Below are 22,227 nucleotides of genomic sequence, written 5' to 3'. Positions count from 1 at the left end.
ACCTTTCATACTGCAATTAGTTAACAAAATAAACAATTGTTTTTTTTTTAAATATTTCACTTATTCAGCACACCGGTTCGGGGGGCATCATGGAGCTAAACCATATGCTACGCGATAACTGAAAAAGGAGTGTTTTCAACAGCTTGTGAAATTTAAAATGATGTTCAGTCCGCCAAAGCACATAGATATGGTACACTGCACAGTCAGTGTGAGGAATTGCCAGCTGGCAAGGGTGTAGGAGCCCTGGATTTTTGCAAATAATTAAATGATGTGGGCTATTTCATCTCTGAAATGGAAATCTGTTAATCAGATTCCTCCTGCATACGGTGTACTTGTTCCCTGCTGCATCAGAATTCTGATTCACTTCACATTCTCTACCAGTGTCACAGCGCATGTTCAGATGTCACAGATACCCTCTTACCAGCTGCAGTGACAGCCAAGTCTCTGCCGCGCAGGGGCAGCATTTAATATATGCACCTGTGTTCAAAAAACTGCATAACTCTTGGGATCCTGGCCTGGTGGCACAGTAAACTGTAAATATAACCCATACCTGAGTTAGAGTATGGTAGCCACATTACATTGATATCACATATGTGTCAGCCCTGTGGGCCCAGTTCAGCTGTGGAAGGGCTTCATGTATTGACTACAGACAAGGTTCCTCCTGCCCACCAGCAGGAATATAGCCTCTGGGGAGCCTCTTTTTGTTCTTTTGTACGAGCAGGTAATGTACTTTCCCCAGACACAGCCACTGCACATGAGGATGGGCTGGGAACAGGAATGAATGGACACAGCCATCCATTCACAAAGGGCTAGGCCTCATACCAGGGTGCTGCATTACTAAAACCCTTTGATTTGATTGAGAAGGGGAGGGTGTGTGACTAGCATATCCAGAAGGACATCTCTACGAGTTTTATCTACGAGTTCTCTCTGGCTCTCTTTCTCTTTCCTGTCCCCTCTGTAAACTCCACTCATTTCAAGAGCAGAGATTGAACCCATAAAACAGGCTAGCATTAGTCCAATCACCTGTGGGCTTTTGCCCTTAAAAAGAAGGCATCCCACACCACTTATTTTAATCCTCCTTTGGACACCTATTCTGAAAGAAGATTCCATTGGACCCTACTTGGAGAACAGTCCTTTTCAGAGTCCTCCAGTTGTGCGGTGAAGGTAGGTGTTCCAAGGCACAGACGAGTTCTGTCCCCTAATCATCCCTGGGCATCATTTGAGGGGGACCTCTGCTGCTGGAATAAGACCACATCTCTGCCAGCCACTCAGTTGCCTGGGACCTCACAATGTTGTAGGACCCCTCAAGGTGGGACTCACAGCACCTGAAAGCCAGAATAGCTGTGATCCCTGTTTTCAACATCGACCCACTGTGAGGCATGACTCGAGCGTGTTTGATACCGAGTGAACTATCAGGACTCCTTGACACTGCCTTTCATTGGTCTTTGAACCACCATTTGCCTGTGTGACTCCGTTCACTGCCGCACCACGCCAGCTGAAGCGCATCCCTGCCTCGCCTTGAACCAACAAAGCACTGCTTCCTTGCACTGCTTGGGTCTCTGTCCAAAACACCAGTCCCATCATTGCCGTACGTGTAAGTCGATTGATCCAACCCTGGTGTCTCCTGAACAGCGACGCCAGGCCTCTGCAAATAAACAACTCACCTGTGCATTCAGGTACCAGCTCACTGCTGTCAAACTTTGACAGCTGATAGATACTGGTGACTGCCCATTCCGCACAGCATGTGTAGAGGATTCAACACTGCAGACACCTTCCGTTCTAGCCCAACTTGACACTAGTTTTCTGCTGGAGTGCTGTGCCTTCCGCATCTGCAAACTGTAAAGAATCCCGATCAGCGCTAAGAAGCCTGGATTGACACTGTCAAACCACCAAAACGTTGGCAAAGGTTTTTTTCAACTAGTATCTGCCCCCTCCTGCCATATTTGGGTCCTAGAAACTGGATAGGTCGTTTTAATCTCTTTTTCCAAACACAAGAACATATCCTTTGAACACTCTGGTCTTTGATTGCCTTTTCTCCCACTGTCTCATTACCCAGAGTGCTGCATCTGTTTCATCTTTGCATATTGTGTGTCCTTTCTACAGGTGTGGATTTTTACAGTGCGTTCAAGTTCATTATTATTGTATATGGTGCGTTTGATTAAAGTATATATGTTTATATAAACTTGATTGGACATTCCGTTATTTTAGATTGTTATACTTGCTTTTTGAGTTGCTAATGAGCCACATCCACAGGTTGCTTCTGAACCACATCCACACCCCTCTTAAGAGCGCAGCCTTTTCTCGGCCCACGTTATGACAAAAGGCAAAGAAGGTATATCTCTTATCTGTGTTTGTGATGTAAGATGCTGTATTTAATGTGATACATTGACTTATGGTCCAGAAAAATAATTTTGAATTCTATTCTCTTTTATACCGGGAGCCAATTCAAATGTCTCAAAGCTTTTGTAGAGTCTGGCTGCCCAACATGCTGAGTGCAGAATCCTCTGCATGCACACATTTGAATATGACGGTAGAACTGCATAGGCTGCAGTGTAGGAGAAATCACCTGGGAAGATAGAACATTATATCAGTGACTAATGTAAAACAAGACATGCATGTCTGTTCAGGGGTTGTTGCTGAGGCATGTAAGTTTGTGTTAGTTTATTGCTTTGTGCTGCTAGGCTAGCTATGCAGTAGCTTTCCAAAATGTGTAACCAGTTGTGGACAGGGCCCAATTTAGGGTGCCATTTTATATGAACTGGTGACACACAACAATCTCTGTCTCTGTGGCATTAAATGTAAGACTTTTTGTCCAAAATTGTATACTTCTGTCATATATGTAGAACTGAGATGCTGCTGATAAAATACTTGAAGACAATTTAACTCCTGAAAACCCAAGTGTGATAGGCTGCAAAGCAGAATTGCATGGCTGATGGTGTTGAAGGCAACAGAAAAATCCACCAAGCTAAGTGCCCCAACTCTGCCTGCATGGAACCACCCCAATCTCTATTTATTTACCAAGTGAAAATCCTGCTCGATTAAGTTTCAGGAAGGCTGCTCCATTCCAAATGTGCTTCGATTTGAGCTGTAGCAGCGGCCTCACTGATTTAGCTCCAGAATGTTGACTTGATAGTTGCTTGAAACTGACAATCAGTTTGATCCCTGGTCACATTTTTTGCAAATAACATAACCACTGCAGCTTTCCATTATAAAGGTATGATGCAGCGTGGTCTCAATGATTTCCTTCAGGGCTTTAGCGATCAAGGACTGGTTGATTTTTGAAGGCTTACACGGCCAATATCATGAGGAGAACATGATGGTTTATCTCTAGCTAAACCTAAATTGTAGTGTTAATAGTTGAGCAGTGTAAACTCGGTAAGTGCTAGACTAACATCAGTTTTTATCTCAGATGGCGAGAGAAGCATCACTAGTGCCGGTAATACTGTCTTATTTTTGCTGGTGGGGTGCCTGAGTTACCTCCACCTCTTTGCTGGAGGTATATCAAGCCACCAAACCATCAAACTTGTAGTTTGGCCGTGCAGGAAAAGTGGCAGTAAGGGAAGTACCGCCACTTTTTTCCTGCTCCGGCACCCTTGTAATGAGGCCCAATACGGTGTCTGTTTTGCTGTGTGTATATAGACTGCTGATTTAATTGCTCTTAGGTCATTAAGAATAGCTTGTTAGAGATAATTGTAGCTGAGAAGATTTTACAGGGAAGATATTGTAGAAGGAATTTCGGCCCCCAGTTGCACTATTTGTTTGACCTCCACATATTATTTTCACACAGTATAATGAACACTTCCTGCATAGAAAGCAAGGGGAATATATTCTCGCTACATCTTTTTACCACGCGATATCACCCTGAACTAAAATACATTCTTAGTTATTACTCTTCTGACATGATCCTGTGAGGCTTTTTCAGTGTTACCATGTTAATTTTGACCATTCCATTTCAGCAATGTTTACATTTATACACAGTCTATTTTCAGATACAACACTCGTGGCTGAGACTTGGAAGTCCCACAATTTACATTCTGAAGTTTAACCTGGGACACAACATATTGAGATCCCCAGGCCAATAAGCCACCAAACCTTCAGGATTGTCCAAGCACACTCTTGTGTTGCTCATGCATCAAACATTACATTGTGTTCTAACTAACAATTCTCAAAATCTGCCTTGGAAACACAACCCATTATCATTAATGTAATGAGAAATATTCGTTGCATTTGCAAAACTACTGTCCACCTAGCAGGACTGAAATGCACCTCTGCTATCACATTCTTCCCCTCCTGCATCCCCACCTCAATTTATCTGTAGCATGTATTTCCCTCTTTCCCAGTCTCGTACCTTCCTTTCTCTTGCACATTTCCTTTCCTCTAGAAACCTCGGTAGCAATAGCACTGGCAGGGGCACTTTACATCACTCATGGGACACATCTAGATGCTCTGAAACCACTGTGGTGGTGATTTGGTGTAGTATACAATGCTAATAAGATAACAACATGTGCTAGATGAGCCATGTGCTGTATTCTTTCTTGTTTCCCAGACACAGCTTTGTCACATTTTAGAGCTTCTGTATAGCAAGGATATGCTCCTTTGAAACTATGAGATATATGGTCTCCCACAATTTCCTTTCCAAATCACTGATGTCTTGGTCGTTAAACTAATTCCCTTAATAGCTACAGAAAGCCTTATATGCACAGCACCTAGCATTGAGCTCAATGAATGTCAACCATTAGAACCACTCTCCACATCATGGCAGCCTAGTGGAATTAGACCTATACTGTATGTGCTTATTTTGGTATCAGATAATAATGTCCCCAAACATAATGTCCCCATTCATAATGTTGATGGGAAAAGCCGTTGGCAACACTATATATGGTGACTTTATATATGGGGATAGGTTGCGTGGATGTTGTAGGAGTGTTTAGCGTGTTTTGGGAGCACAGAGTACAGCACCACTGCACAGGATCAATGTATAGCATGTGTTTTTTATTTTTGAAGTGCAGCACCGCTGCATGGGTTTGGTGCATTGATATAATGTGGTACAGCAAGACATGTGTTATTGAGCATTTTTATGCGGCGCAACTGCATGGTTTTGGTGCATTGCTATGATGCAGTTGTTTCAAGCTATGTGTTGCCAGTGTAACATGGACATATAAGTAAGGGCAGGTTATTCAGTCAAAAACGATTTTTACATATAAAATGCAAATACATTTTTCACAGTTAGCACACCATTTCTCACCTGAAATGCCTATGTTGCAAGAGACACATTTGGTAATTAACAAACTAATCTCACTAACAAGACTAATAATTATAACTCATTAATAAAAGAATGTGTCTTCACTGCAAAAAGAGGCAGACTCTGAAAATCAGTTTTAAACACACATTCAAGTTTTTTTTTTTTCTTTGCCTTCCTGTGCTCTGTCCACAGTAACTGCAGGAAGCAAAGACTTCGGATAAGCAGGAAATCAACTTGTTACAGTTGCAACTGTACAAGAAAAACCATTGTTAAAAGTAGGAGGATAGAACATGATTGATTCTGATTGGAGCACGTCACATCAAGCATCATGCTAGAGGCTGTGACTAGTGCTGTGCTGCAGAATCTGGGGAAGAAAGGCAGAGACATTTGGACACAGCTTGAAGAAGGATGGGGTTGACAGCTGGGGATGCCTGATTCCTAAAGCAGATTCAACTTGGTTGCAGAGACTGGCTTTTCCAGTCAACAAGTCCCAGTTCGAGTGACAGCAGATGCTTGTCCTTGCTGGGTGAACCCCTCCAGAAGGCGAACAGCCAAAGAAGTTACATGCTGAATAAGCCTGGTAATTATCTCTCTGAGGTGTGGGGGCTGAGGTTGTACAAGAATATTCAGTCAGTGTAGGAAAGGAGATTCATGTGCTTTACTCACATGTTTAATGTTGCAAATTGAGTTCTTGTCTCCGCCACTCTCTTTTCACTGTATCACAGATAATGCTGTTACTGTGCTATTTCATTTATTTCTGTAAAGAGTGAGATCGTGTTTAAATGCAACTTTTATAATACACAAAAATATCTGAAAGCAGACGAGTGGTGTGTTTTATATTTACCAATACAGTGCTGATGATGTGGGGAGATGTTTAGACAGTGCAATTGTCATTTTCAAGGCAGCTAAACATAAGATTTGGCTGCAGCTGTGTGCACAATGTAATTCAGTATGAGCAATTATAACTAACTGTGTGTGTTGTAGTCTGCCGGAGGTCTATGAGTCGGCAGAAAGGGAGGCCCGGGACATAGTTCACTACCGTATATAAGATAGTGAAAAATACCACATGATAGCTCGCTGCCGTAGATAAGACAGAGAGAAATTGTCCATGGTGGCACACTAAAAATGAAAATGTGGTGTTCCTGAAATGCAAGCCTGAGGTCTCTCTAGTGATTACACGAAAAATCTAAACAAAAATAAGGGGTTCTGGATATTGGGGCCACAAATAAAGCAAAGGAATTATGCTCACCAAAATACCACCAATCACGCATACCAATCACGCATACCAACCACGCATACCAACCACGCATGTCTGTGTGCTGAAATAATGCATGTCCACTGTATTATTGTTGTACATGGCCCAATCTGAATACAAGGAGTGATTGTTGCTAAATTATTTTTCGGCGGTAAGAAAATACCGTCAGGCCCCAAATCTCCACAAGAATACCTAACAATGTCCCCTGCTCCCATTTAAACATTACAAAATAAACAGGGTTTGCAGTGGTGTCCACCGCATGTTCAATGTAATAATGTCCCTACAAAAAACTGCAACTTTGTCAGGGGACATTTTGGTGGGACATTATTACATCGAACCCTTATTTTCTCGAACGGTTGCTCAATATATTTTGCTAGAAAATGGACTAACTTTAAAGCACTTAAAAATACACATAGTTGTTGTTTCTCGTGGCGAAGAAGTAATATTTTGAACGTTTGTCCTCATCTTTTCCGTTTAGAACGTACATGCCCCAAATCCATGGTGGTGAAAGCACTAGTCCATTTCATGTCATGACTCTCTCTAAGGCAAACAGTGAAAGTGTGTGCCCACAGAAAACACTGATAGTCAACAGAAGGCCTACGTCTACCCACAAAATACCTGATAGGTCTTCCAAAACACAACATAGGTGGTGGCACTTTCTCTGAACTGCCAGCTGAAACCCACATGAGATGTCTGATATTTAAAAAAAGCTGCAGCATCTTGGACAAACATAACTTCTCACGTGCGTTTCCGTTACATTCAGCGGCAAATTTAAATGCAAATAATGTCAAGAACAATCAGCCTCATTACAAATTTGGTGGTATCTTTGTGGTGATACCACTGAGATACCACCAAATGGTAGTACCTTTACTATCGCTTGGTCTGGTGTTATTACCACCAGCGGTATTACTACTGGATTACAAGTGTTGTTAGGCGGTGTTAGTCTCCATTAATTGGAGTCCATAGGACTGCATGAGGATTTTAGCAATATCACCATGGGTGGTATTGCCACTGATGGTAATGCCACTGATTTGGCAGTTTTTGGGTTGAAAGGCAGATAATTAATTACCTGCAGCATTCTGCTGGAGGTGGTTCCTCTGTCTTACCTCTAAACCTGTAGCTTGGCAATGTGGCAATGTGGCATTAATACAATGGCACCTCTGTTACCACTGCATTACCACTGTTGTGTTACCACAGTCCCAAACTCGTAATGGCACCTAATATGTCTGTGTTGGGGAAATGCTATGTTTCACTGACTGGGAGGCCAGATGTCAGATGGATTATTCCAAATTTAAGAAGCTGCAAGAAGTAGAGAGCAAAAAGTTTGGGAAATACAACCATAGCTATTCACACATTGCTGCATGTTAAAAAAAAAAAAAAAAAACATACTTACTGCCAGCAGGGACAACATTGTCAAAGCTAATTGTTTATACTGTTGCATAGCAGATCCAGTGGCACCGCTAGTGCTGTTCAGGTCCAGTTAGAAAGAGGTGTGGATGATTCAATTTTAAGGATTGTCATTAATTTTCCAGGTATGTGTGGTATTTCCAATGATTCCCATCAAACGGCCAGGTACTTGCCCTATTGTAATAGATGTCTATCAAATGTCTGGTGTTGTGCCCATTTTCATGCATTCCAATGAATTGCATATATACCTGTGCCAGTTCCAAGAATGCCCCTTTAATTGCTTTGTATATTCCCATTGGCAAGGATTGCCATCAAATGAAGAAAGAATTGTCAACAATTGCCTGGATATTTGCATAATTTACCAGAATTGGCTTCAATTGCCCATCTACATGCTCCGTGGCAAAACATTGAACAGTATAGAGGTGGGCACCACCAAATATGTACACACAATATGGGCCCAATTCATGGAACCTTTAGCACGGTGCAAAGTGATTTTGAACTGGTGCAAAGTGACTCTGCACTACCAACAAACACCCTGATTCACAGAGCGGTGAAACATTCATTTTTGCCTTGCAAAGTGACTTTGCACCATTTTTGCACCAGTGCAAAGTTACTTTGCACTGTAAAAATACACTTTTCACTGCTCTGTGAATCAGGGTGTTAGTTGGCAGCGCAAAGTCATTTTGCACCAGTGCAAAATCACTTGTCACCACGCGAAAAGTTCCATGAATCAGACCCTATGTCTCTAGTATCCTGTTATTGATATTGAATATGTGCACTAAAGATAAGCCCCAGGCACCGTCGGCTACATAGAAGTGCAAGAAATCTCCGAGAAACCCTTCAGAGTGCTGCACTCTCACAAACAAGGCAAATGCTGGCTGAATCAGTGCTTAATGTGTGGGGGTGTTTGCAGGGGTTCAGCCCTGGCACTTGTTTCTGAGCCCTGGCACTTATTTTCTCAAACTTTTTAATTTGAACTCTCATTTGGTAGTTGTCACACATCAAGGGAAAACAGTGTGCACTCGGTGCAGTCTCTTTATCCTGGGCAGGTTCATTGTAATTCCTGAACCTCATGACCAAAATGGGCAGGACAGTGCTCGTTTTCAGGGATAGCAATGAGTTGGAATGTGAAAATGCTGGGTTCTCCAGTCATCCTGTAGAACAATGGTGCAGATTTGTTACTGCAGTGTGGATTGACAGTAAGAGGACAGTCATCAGCCAGCAGGACCAACCCTTGGGCAAAGCCGGGGAAGAGGCCACTGCCTAAGAGGAGTGTCTGCTATGAGTGCCAAAGCACACAAACATATTTTGATAGCATGCTTGACAGGCAAGTTCAGCATTTCAAGAATTATTTTTTCCTGCATTTGTCAATTATTTAACCATGGATAGAAAGCATGTTTAGTTTGTTTTCTGTGGATAGATGGTCAAAATGCTCCACTTGCCACCTACTGAATTCAAGCAAAATGTTAACAATGAGGATATGTTTAAAGAATCACTCAATCATTTGCCTTAAATTACAATTTTATGGTATTTTATTTCAATTGGTATCTATAAATTTCACATCCGCCATGGGTAGTGCATCCGTCACCTGCAATAGCCTGTAAGAGTTGCAGGTTTTACCTTAAATAGGCTCAATGTTTGGCACACAGCTGTGGATGGTGGCACCAGTGGACTGGGAGCTGCCTACCCCGATGTGTCCCAGATGTGCTAGAAAATATATGACACCGCCCAAACTAATCATGAACAATTGAATTGGACTATATCACTGGCCATAACAAGCTTTTGATAATTCAGTCATCGTCAAATCATTTAAGCAGTCTATTAGCCCTTGTTTTACTAACATAAATTAAATGTTGCTAATTTGCAATTTTAAACAACACTTTTGCTCACTAAACTTACCGTGCATACATTGATAATTTGTCTTAAAGCAATATGGGAATTTTCAATAACACTACATAAAGCCATATGTAGCAGATCCCTTCCTTTGCTTTATGGAATCTGTAAAACACATGGGGCCTAATTTACAAAAAAATACAAAGTCTATGTTAGGTTGTTAACAGGAGCAAGAACATTGCATGACCAAATGTACAGTGCTGGGAGCTGATTCATGGAATTAAATGTGCACAGAAACATGCAGCGAAAAGAAAAACAAGTAGTGCCTGGAATGCCCACAACCCCCCCCCCCCATGGCAAACAGAACATAGCCCTGTTGAACAACTCTCCTCTCCTGCTGCCAACAAGTCCTCATCCCCAGCATCCCCACTAGCCTCCACGCTTGCCCCCTACATTAAGGTAGCACCCACAAGTCTGCGCACATCCCAGTTCCCCCACACTAACCTGCACCCCACACCCCTACATGAAGGCAGCACCTGCAAGTCTGCACTTATCAATGAACCCCCACTAACCTGCCCCCTGAAATCTGCATCACTCTACGCATACTCCTCTACCACACAGTGCTTGCCCCAACAAGGTGCCAAATCACAATCCTCCATCACAAATACACATCACCCCAATGCTCACTCTTACTCTTACAGTGCACCATACTGACACCAGGAGTTGGATGAAATGTGAAATGACTGAGTATCTTATTAATTTATATACAAAATGCGTACACCCAAAGGCGTCCAAGTGATGCACATATAAACATAACAAAAGTAATTAACGAAAAAAGAAAGGACCATGTCATGCAGAGATCAGTCCAAGAGAAAGCATGCGAGTTATGTGAAGTGATGAATGGGATGGAACGGATGGGGGATGGAACGTATGAGGGATAGAACGGATGAGGGATGGAACGGATGAGGAGATAGAATTGAATGGGAGATAGAATTGATGAGGGGATGGAACGGATGGAGAGGATGGACCAGATGGAATGGATGGAGTGCATGGTACGGATGTAGTGGACGGAACAGAAGAAGTGGATGAATCGGATGGAACGGGTGGATTGGACGGAACGGTTACTGATGTTACTCATAACCACCGTATCAACCCACTATGCTTACTCTCTACTATACCCCATCATTCAACTAGAACACAGCTATACTATGACACATTCGGTCTAGCTGTTCTCATACTAACATGACCCCACGAACACCTCATCATCCTAATAAAACACAGCTAGCTGAGCACATTCCGGCTATCTTAGGCATCTCCTCAGGTCTAACAATCTAACACAGCCAGAACTTGGTCTGGGTGCCCACCCTCCAGACTGAACACATCCAACTGATTTCCTCAGCACCACACCTACCACTAAAAAGCAGATGCACACATATCCAGTGCACCCACACACCATACGGTCCTCTCTCTCTCAACTGACTCAAACTGCTGTTCCCGAGGGCGTTCAACCTACCAGCACTTTGAGGTCATACCAATGACACATAATGCGCTATATAAATGCCAAGTAACATACCATAACAAGTGTTCTTTGAAAAGGTGTATTTTCAAGTGCTCTTTGAAGGAAGCAAAACTAGAGTCCATGCACAGGCACTGTGGTAATTAATTCCACCACCTTGAAGCAGCAGTTTGAAAGGATCTGCCACCAGAACAACTTGTATATCATTTGTTGGTCACAAGCAGTTGTGTGCTTGAGTGGAGAGAATGAGAGGCCACCATATTGCTTGCAGAGGTCCATGATGAATACCTAGTACACCTAAGTAGAATACACACATATCCACATTATTTGTTCACAACACTTGCCTGACAACAGCTCACTGGATGCCCCCCCCCCATATTGCTTGCCACTAGGGACGCAACAATCAGACTTCGACAGATATACAAATGATGCTGCCTGCTGAACAGACAAAACAGTATGCTGGCACACACGCATTATCTGGAAGAAAGTACAGTCAAATAACAAACAGTAATTGAGACCCACACCCATTCACTGCCCTTACAAGGCTACAAACAGGCCTGCAGGCCTTGTTTCTGTATGATGGTGGTGTTAAACTTACAACCCTTGTAACTGCAACAACACTTGCTAGCTGTGCACCCAGAACAACCATGGCCTAGCTCACTGTGGAACACCAACCTACCTCAACTCCTCTGGCCTATATCTCCCATGAAGTACACCCGGCAGACATCCTCCTCCAACATGATCACTTGAAAGCAGTGCTGGTGAATTCAGCGCAGTCAACTCTTCCATGTCTTCCCCTTGGAGCACACATAGCTGCACAACAACAGCCAACCATATTGTTACTGCAGCTATACTTTGGTCCCTTGATGTTCAGGTGACATGGTCCACATGTGAGGAGTGTAGCCCAGTGAATCTGAGTGAGACCACATCCATTCTCGTCATCTCCAATTCCAATAAGCTATACCTGTTTAGGAAGTGTGAGCACATCCACATGAACAAGCAAGGGCCAAAGGTAAACATAAACAGCTGTGGTAGCATGAGGGAATCCAATGTACAAGAAAATTAAACCTTGAGAATTGAATAGGCAGAAGTGAAGGAGCTGCCAACTGTTAAGATTGATTTCTATACTCTGGCCTGTTGGACAGATGTATAGAAGGCCATCCTAGTATTGTGACAGGGACATCCCTGGGGGCTGTAGCCAAACCAGTTCCAGGTAGCAACACGAGTGTCTAGGTTAAGTCTCAAGAGGTGGTGAGCTTGTAAAGGGTCCACAATGAGCACACATAGTGAAATAGTTAAGGAACACACTTAGACAAAAAAGTATAAACATACTTCTTTACTTATGGCCAAAAAACACATTGAAAAATTACTACTAACAGGAAATATTATCTTCTTCTTCAATAAATGTTTTCGGCCATCAGGCCATCAAAGTGCATCCTAACATATACATTTGCTAAACATACAAAGTCAAATCACATCAAAGCATAACGTAAATAAGGGAAGCAAAAAAAGTGTCTGACAACAGTGGAGGGAAGACCAATGGGAAAAGGCCAGCCCTATTCACATTTGCCCCCGATCAGACAGTTGGATTGCAGTGAACCCCAGTTCTCTTTATCCCAAAGGAGCTAGGTCGCACCAGTTAGGGGGTGTTAACTGCCTTTTGCCCCAAACAGCCATCAGCTACTTGTTGGGGATACTGGCTGGATGAGATCCTTCCATGTGACACCCCACCATCCCACCCAGTTCTTTCCAAGGTCCCTTTGGCCACTCTGCCATCCAAAAGGATCAACTTCTCAGTGTCTAGGGAGATCAAGCCCTTGCCTCGAATTCTGGAGCATCCAACCATAAAGTCTCTCGAAACAAACGTGCAGCCCCTCATGGACTGCAACCAATACATGCACTTATTCAATAAAGCGTCTCTTGGTTCGGACTTGGGCTCTAACAGTTTTGGCACCCCATGTAGGTAGATTGTGGTAGGTCCGGGCCCACTCTTGACATATAGCCCAGATGTTTTCCCTCTGTGGTATCGCATGTGTGGTCCAGAAAAATTTAGACTTTGGCCTGGTACAGGTCACGGGGCTTGCTTTGCAGCTGAGGGAGATAATAGCTTAATGAGAGGTGCAATGATACAGTTCTTGGGCTTAGTTTCCAAGTCCGAAGAGGCGGGGGTGGAAGACAATCGCTTATGAGCCCTACGTTTGGGGGCAGCAGGATCTTTAGTGGATACTGGGTTCATGAAGGCCTGGGTCTTGGTACACTCCGGGAGTGGATTAGTCAGACCCTTAACCACATGGGGAATAATGACAGAGTCCTCCTGTACCCCTTTTCCTCCATTCACCTGATTATTTGCTAAACCAGGAGTAGTTTACTAATGGCTGTCAGCTCAGCCAGCACCTCAACAAGCACCAAATTGCACTTACACCTCCCAATGGAGCAGGCGTCCTCAGCTGACAGGTCGGGCCTGTGATCCACTGAATGGCATATGAGGATAGTGCTCTAAGAGAAGATAGACAGAGAGAAGAGTTTCCCCCAGAGCTTATAGAGGGGAATTGCTCCCTCCAAGTGCGGCTTGATGAGCCCAAAGCCCCAGATGGACGGAGAGCAGGATCAACAGCATCAATGGCACAAACCATAGGGTCTGTGGGGGTGGGAGCTTCAGCATACATAGGGTGTTCAGCCGGTGAGCCAGTGGCCGATGCGAGGTCAGGGGCCGGGGTATGAGGCTCTGGGATAGAATCAGGTGGTTGGGTGGAGCCCACAAGTCTTTCCAAAGGCAAAATCCCCAACACTGGGGCTAGCGATTTCACAAGACCATGGCAGACAGAGCCAATGGGTGAGTTCAGGGTGGGCACAACCAACGGCACGGCCAGAGGCTAGGGGGGCAGTGTCGTAGAGGCATCCATCAACAGAAAAATGTAAAGGCGCGGGGATCCAACAGTGCCCTTGTCCTTATCAGTGTCGAGCCCAGTAGATGTATTTACAATGAAGTCTGTTTTAACCTCCTTCAAAAGCCCTGCCTGACGGCATTGCCTCTTCACAGTCAGGACCTTGTGTTGGTATTTTGGAACATGGTGGGGCTATGCATCCTGGAAGGCAGGGCGAAAAAGGAGCGGGGGCAAGGGAGAGGCGAGGGGGGACTCCATGAGCTCCTTAGATAGTGACAGAGTGAGTTGCAAAGTTGATCCTGGAGAAACAAGACTACAAGGAGCACAGATAAACTTCAAAACAGACTTTAGGGGATATTCTCTTTGTGTACATACACCGGTCTTACCTCTCTCCTTTCTCTCCTCAAGCAGGATTCTATGCCATCCAAAAGGGATCCAAAGTGGCCTTTGACCCCTGCGTCAAACACCTGTGGTGCCAAACACTGCGCCCTTGCCCCACCGCAGGCTTCACCTCTGCGTGGTCAGGGATTATGCTTTAGGTCCCAGGGGGCATGGCCACAACAAGCTGCAAGCGACAAAAGACCCAGGAGGGGTATAGTTGCCGGCAAACACCACGCCCTTGCCCCGCTGCGGGCGGCACCGCTGCGGGGTCGGGACAGTTTTTAGGTTCCAGGGGGTGTGGCCACAAGAAGCTGCAAGCGAAGAAAGACCCAGTATGGGTCTAGATGCAACAAACACTGCACCCTTGCCCGCCGTGGGCTTCACCGCTGCGGGGTTGGGGACGGTGCTTTAGGTCCCAGGGGGCATGGCCACAAGAAGCTGCAAGTGAAGAAAGACCCGGGAGGGGTCTAGATGCTGGCAAACACTGCACCCTTGCCCCATCGCGGGTAATATTATCACTCAATACTAAAAATTAGATACATATATACAATTACTGTAGATGGGCAAATACAAATACATATCAAACCCCTGAAAAGGAAGGTACAGATTAGTTTTAGCACTACTAGTCTCAGAGATTCAATCCTAATTTCAGAAGTCCATCTCAAAGATGTATGCGGCCTTGTGCCCAAAAGTTTGTGAAGCTGGAATAAATTAAGGTAGGGTATCTGGCTTCCAGTGAACCATTCCAAGTGTCACAGGATGAGATAAACTAACTAACAAACGTGTTCCCAACTTTTGGAGTGCCAATCTGAACAAGCAGTGGCAAAGTAATCTAAAAGTTTCTAAAAGTTACCAGACTTTTAAAAGGGAGTAAAGGGGTTCAGGTAAGATTTGCTACAACTCACCCCCTGTACTCTGATTCTTCAGAGGACTTGGCAGGTCGATTGGAGAGGGTACAAGGTTGTTTTTCCCGCATCAGCAGGTTCAAGCAGCTTTCTGGTCGGTGTCTAATGCTGGTGCAAGGTCTCCCATTTGAAGAATGCACAGAACTCTATGCAGGGCCCCTTTCAGGACAGGAATGCACACAGGTAAGCAGTTTCGGGTGATGGTCACTGATGCACAGTGACACAAAGGGATTCACTTGCTGCTGTCAGACTTTCCCTATTATCTTGGGTCATCTTGATGATAGCACCACAACATTTTGCAGCGGTACGTCTTGTTGCACGAGCTGAATGTGTTCCAGGCCTGAGCATGGAACAGTTACATCTGCAGCATGATACCCCAAACACAGAGCTGGTCAGCCACAGAGTGGTCCTGTGGCACTTCCGAAGGTTCTTCTTCGAGAGGACTGGGAGCTGATGTTGAGAATGGATGTTTCGTCCACTCCAAGGGTCACAGCTCCTTTGCAGGACTGCTGGAGATCTTCCATACAACACGACTCTTCCAGGGCAGCAGCAGAAAATGGTCGCCATGCCTTGTTCTGATGGGTCCACGGTCTTCTCGTCAGTTTTGTAGCTGGACAGGAGTTTTGGCTCTTTCATTTTCTTCCAGGATCTCTCCAGAGTTGGTGTAGGGGTCCTCTTCTTATCCTAAATGCCAAGTAAGAGCAGCAGCTCCCACTAGCCAATGATAGATCTGCCGCACACACACACACACCAGCAGTGGTCCAATCAGGACCAATAGCAGAAAAACACATGCATACCCCTCAGACACACTGGCACGAGTTTGCGGATTGAGACCAGACAGTCCCAGCCCACATCCTGGCAGCAATCACAAATAGCCCTCCAGTAGCCTGCCAACAGCCTCTGCTTTCCCAGGCACTGGAAGTCCATTTAAGGATGTTCCTGACCTCACAGGACAGGAAGAAGTCTAAAAGACAGGATGGCCAAATGACAAGCAAAATACCTTTTGGTATGGCCTTATTTGACCACTAGCTACAGTTAGTAGCCAAACGTGGTAAACGTGGTAAGGCTAAAACGAAATGCACCAAAACATTGTCAAAAGTCACTACTGCCACCAGCTTGTCCATTTATCACACCTAGAGTAACCAGAAATCCTCTGAGTGTTAGTCTGGGGCAGAACAAAAAGTGTACCCCTTTGTACTGCATTGTAAGATGCATTGCACAATGATAAAAACTACAGCAAGTAAATTCAAGCAAATGTTACTAAAAGTAGCAAAAAAGTAACTAGACTAAGGGAAACAATATTTCCCTGTACTGACAGCCTGAATGACATGTCAGTTTCCCCATAACAGATGAGCAAACGTAAATGTAGTGAAGCTTAAGGCTTTGCTGCACTGTAAAAAGAACAGGTCAGATACAAAAATAAAAGTAAAAAGTTTGAGGCCCATAGAAATGGGAGGAAAGGTCCAGTAAAGAGGAATCTTTCCTAACACAACAGATACCCCAAAACCCCTGGCTCTCTAGAACATCTGGGCACACACGTAATTGAATGAGTACCCATCCTCAATAAGGGACACAAAAGAGCATCATGAAATATACCTCTTATCTCCAAATTACTCCCCATATTGGCACCATCGTACACCCACTCCAAAACATATGCAACCAAAACTGATACACCAACAGCAAACCTGCAATGCCCCTGCACAAAGAATGGCATCAGACAACAATCCCTTGTTACGCCCACCCTCGTGATGGTCCCTTCCCTACTCATGAAACACATGTCCACACGCCCATGTGGGCAAGACATCAAAGAAATGCCACCATTCATACCTCAAACAACTCACAGAATTATTCAACGTCCATCAGCACATGTACATAGGAAGTTCCATGCCAACTGTAGCATACATGGCTGACACACCCATGTATGCCATGTCTATTAATGACCAACATGCCTGTACTGCATGGCACGGAAGTAGCCAAGCAACAGATGGTGAAAGATGTGCAATACATGCAACTCCTCACATCTACCAATGTCCACATAAGTGCATTGGCCATGAAGTATCCCAATAAACATCACACTCACATGCAGCATGCGCACATGTCCCACAGCAGATAGGCCACTACCAATATGACCCACAGAGTGTGACCAAACACAGTAAAAGCCATTGGACATATTTGGTTGGAGATCTTGTTCAAATAAAGTGAGCACATGGAGAAAGAAGCACAAAAGCATCCATACACGAGCACGTCAAGACAAGCTGCATATGGCACAAAGAGACGGCAAACAGGGCTGTTGAATAATAAACTATAAATGTGCTGATGCAAAACTATGTAAAATTATGTTAACAGAAAAATTGTCTGTGAATAAATAAATACAACAAAAGGAAACCTACAACTAGTGAACTATATGCATGAGTCAGGGGCTAGTCCATGCCTATCTAAGACAATGCCTGAGCCAAGGCTGATTCTCCATCCACATCCGCCTCTTGCAGGGCCTCCCTCATCCAAGACTCAATCTCCACTACCATGCAAGAATCCTCCAGGACGGCAGCCCTGCACCAACCTCTCCTCAAACCCAGCCATGGCAATTGCTGCCTTGTGTGCCAGCTGCCTCTCTTCTTCCTTTTGCCTCACGAATTCCACCTGTGATGATACCAGTGCCTACAAGCGCTGTTGTGCCTCCTGCCTCACTTGCACCATGTGTGCACCTCCTTGTCTACTCCTGCTTGCAATGCCTTCAACAATTAGCCTCCTCGTCGACAACATCTCTTGCTGCCTGGCAATGTGTCAGTGGCAGAGGCTTTCCCTCCAATTGGGTGAGAGTCTGCATCAGGGAGTACAGCAGATGCACTGCCATTGAGTGGCCTGCTGCTCCCCCACACTCTTTCCCCTGTATTGTCCTGGGCAGGCTCAGCGAGCATCCCATCGAGCACGGTATTGACTTGCCCCTCCACCAGGGACACAGGTGCATCCAGACTGGGCAATGGTGGAACAGGGGCACAAGAGGCCATGGTGGTAGCTGCATTGAGGCCTCAGTTGAGGTTGACTGGGGCACAGATGAGGAGAAGGAGGAGGGAGCCATTGCTGTGGCCTGTCCAACGTGGCCACTGGAAAGCAGTGCTGCTTCCATTTGGGACAAGAGGCAGCCCATCAGCCTGTTATGCTCTACAAGCAGCTCATGAGTTACCTGTACAGCATCACGTCTAGTCACCTGCTGCTGGTTGTGGATCACCACATGCAAGTGTGCTGATTCCATTTGAAGATGTTGCCAGTGGCCGCATCAGCAGTGAGCAGATGGTTGGTGTGGGAGGCATAGAAACCTTTGGCCTGATAGACACATGTCACCGGACAAACATGCAGTCTCATGTGTGTGGGTAGTGCATTGTGAACACAACATTTGAATCACATGGAATAACACTGTATTGTGTATGAAGTCAGAGTTATCCATTCAATGGCCTGGCGGTCAGGGGACATGGATGAGTGACAATGTCAGTGAGAAGTTGCATGCAGGTGTGTTCCAGGCAGAGGTTTCCGTGGTTTAGTGGTTGTCCAAAAGATGTTTGACTGATGTTCATTTCACATTTGGAGTGTCAATTATTCACTGGTCATATCCATGTTTCACTCTCCTCACACACAGTTCAGATGCATGTGAGTATGGGTAACCACAAAGTTGGCTTTGGCCAATGTGACGAAGGGGATAATGGGGATTTTGGCAACACAATTGCCTGTATGAGGTTTGGTCGGCAGGAGAAAATGTTATGCTTCCACATGTTGCAAGTAGGCCTGTTTTAAGTAGAGAAGGGGCTCAGCAATGAAGCACAGACCTCCATTTGTCTACTGTTAGACCATGCACTCTCATACATGTATGCATGTCTGTAGGTTTGAACATTTCTCCACCCTGTGGATTGATGCAGAGCCTAGGATGCACCAACAAGATTGCAAAGAGCATTAAATGTTAGTTAACTGTGCCTTTCACATTTCAGATAACCCAGTTTCAATGTGTGTTGTAAGTGTGACTGTTATGCTTGAGCTAAAACATGGCGCTGGTGCGCAGTGCATTCTGGGAGCGCTCGGAGCCATGATGGATATTTACTTCATGCCGCAGTGAAAAGCTGCATGCAGTTTGCTGAGAGTTAGATTTACGGTGCTGAAGAAAACATGCTTTCCAAACCTGGTATGCAGTCAAGGACATTTTTGCTGGGAAAGCTAACTTTGTTATGTCTTGTTATGAGCTATGGGACTGTTTTTCGTGGTGCTTGTTTTTAGAGGAGGGAGGCACTTTGCTCCTTGAGGGTACTGTCGGTTGACCCAGCTGGAAACCAACGGCTTCTCATCAATGCGCAAGTGCGTTGCCAGAAGGTTCGAGAAATCGCCACCCCTTTTTGAAGTGTGCATATATGCGGAACCCCTGAGCGGTCAGGTGAGACTTCAGCCGGAGGAGGACGCTTTAATCCGGCATACCTGTGGGCTGTTGGGCTCTCGGCCTGGCTGTTATTGGGGTCTTCCAGTTGCTTCTGGCGAGATGAGGAATCCAGTTACGCTCACAGTGATGTATTTCCTTTTGAATTCTTTGCTTCTTCTGTGATTTATTTCTATGTTTCTCTGTGATTTATTTCTATGTTATCACTGGTTGCTTCTAAGATTTGAATAAATAGCCGCATAAGTGCTCATTATTTTCTAAGAGTGTGTGGTTGCAAGTTATTGCGTCTTACTGCGTTCAAAGTATTGGCTCCGTAATTGCATTGGTGATTGATGATTTTCCGTGCACTCTGGAAGAGCAATTCAGTGACTGACCCTGTTTCCTCTGTATGCATTAGAATTCGCATATGCATGTTCATGCAGGTAGGTAGTCCTCTGAATATTGTTGTCTGACATTGTGCAGGTGAGGATGCAGTGAATGAGGAGGAGGAGGATGAGGAAGCGGTTGAGGCAGAATCATCTACCAGTGCTGTCCAGGGTGCTGTGCCTGGTGAGAATTCCCTCGTGTTGCTGGCAATCATGAGCAGGCCTGCAGACACTTCGATGATGCTGCCGAATCTGATTTGGAGGGCATACTGCGGGACATGGTGGAGGGTATACCACTGAGTAGTCTGTCTGCCATGGAGCTCCTTGAGTTCCTCGAGGCTGCTGAATTAGAGGAGGAGAGCCAGGAGACCCTGGGCTTGGCAGGGGGAAGCCCTGTGTCAGTGTTCGCTACAGTAACTTCAAGATTGCCTTTGCCCATCATCGAGGCAACAGCGGAGGCTGGTGTTAGTCAGCACGTTATAGACTGCCAACCAATGACAATGCACTCATTGCAACATGTCTGGCTTTGGCAACCCGGCTTGATAGGTCCTGCACACATGGTGGACGAGTGCCTGCAGACACTTAAAGCAGGAGGAGTTGCTGCATGCAATTGACCAAAAGGGCAAGGTCCTGCAGGAGATGGCAATCCATCACCTGGCAGAAAATGTCATCTCTTTAAAACACACTGCCAAACTTCGCCTATTGATCCTGCAGGAGATGGCCAGGGACATCCATCCTCTGTCTATTGTGTCAGGATAGGTAATACAACAACTGAGACTGGTGACACTTTGAGGCAAACCCTGCCTGTGGAGATGTTGGCCTCAAGGGAATGCCTCATCTAGACATGATTCCCTCAGTAAATACATGCATGCAGATATGTTGGCCTTAAGGGAATCCTGCCATTAAGACACAGATCCCTTCAGACACTATCTGCATGATGAAATGTTTGCCAGTAGGGATATTCACCGCCAAGAGATGGATTCATTGTGACAATCATTCAATATGCAGTTGGAGACATCAAGCGTCAGCATGCATAATGACTCTTTGGCAACTCACTACAGCCATCATCAGGACCTCGTAGCAAATGGGTCACTAAAGCAAGCATCCTGTAACGCTCACCTGATTCTCGCAGAGGCGCCGGTCTTGACTGGGCGACTACCGTATCTTCAAAAGTGATGTGTAGCACCCGGTTGGCTCTTTGGGCTGGACCTCTGTGCACTGTATGCCTGACTCGAAGAGTAAGATGTCTGCAGATAGAAAATATGGGATTAATGAACTGGGGTTATTGGGGTGTCCCTATCTCTTTCCTTTTCTCCTCTCCTGTAGAACCCCAAAGGTTAACGCTCTCACCTTAGGTAAGTGAACGCCGAGCTCTCCATCTGCCTCGGGGCAGGGTGCTGTAACCAGTTTCTTCACTGGATAGGTAGCGCAGGCCTCTTGACTTCAGAGGACTGCTGTCCGTCGTTTACTTCACGAACGGTGAGTTCCGAATATTTCAAATGTCTTTAAAAGTCTTTTGTAATGCTGTCTCTTATTTTGCAGGGTTCCGGCGATGGCGGTTGACTGGCTGAAGTGAGTTGAGGATGGACCCGTATGCGGAATAGAAGCGCCTGGAAGCGCGTAAGTAAGCGCTTGTTGCTTGCTTCACGATGCGCACTAACTGTCCTTTTATTTTGTAGGTACCAGTTCGGAGCTGCTGAAGGATGCCGGAATGCCCACTGAGTTCGGCGTGGATGGAGTAATGGCACGTGAGTATTTAACGTTACCCAATGTCTTTAAACGCACCTTCTTTTGTCTTACAGATGCGGGATGCAGCGCCGAAGGCCTCCGGAGCGTGCGAAGAGTTGGTAAGCTTTTGTCTTTCAGATGCCGGAATGCAGTGCGATGACCTCCGGAGCGCGTGAAGAGTAGGTAAGCCTTTGTCTTTCAGATGCAGGAATGCTGCGCGAGGCGTTGATGACAGCCGATGGACCAGGTAAGAGATGCGCTATCACTGAAGACCGTAGTGCTAACCTGTTCTT

Source organism: Ambystoma mexicanum, chromosome 10, assembly GCF_040938575.1.
Source record: "Ambystoma mexicanum isolate Mex_15411 chromosome 10, UKY_AmexF1_1, whole genome shotgun sequence".
NCBI classification, from domain to species: domain Eukaryota; kingdom Metazoa; phylum Chordata; class Amphibia; order Caudata; family Ambystomatidae; genus Ambystoma; species Ambystoma mexicanum.
The sequence above is the reverse complement of the archived record's forward strand: the minus strand, read 5'-3'. Positions refer to the sequence as shown.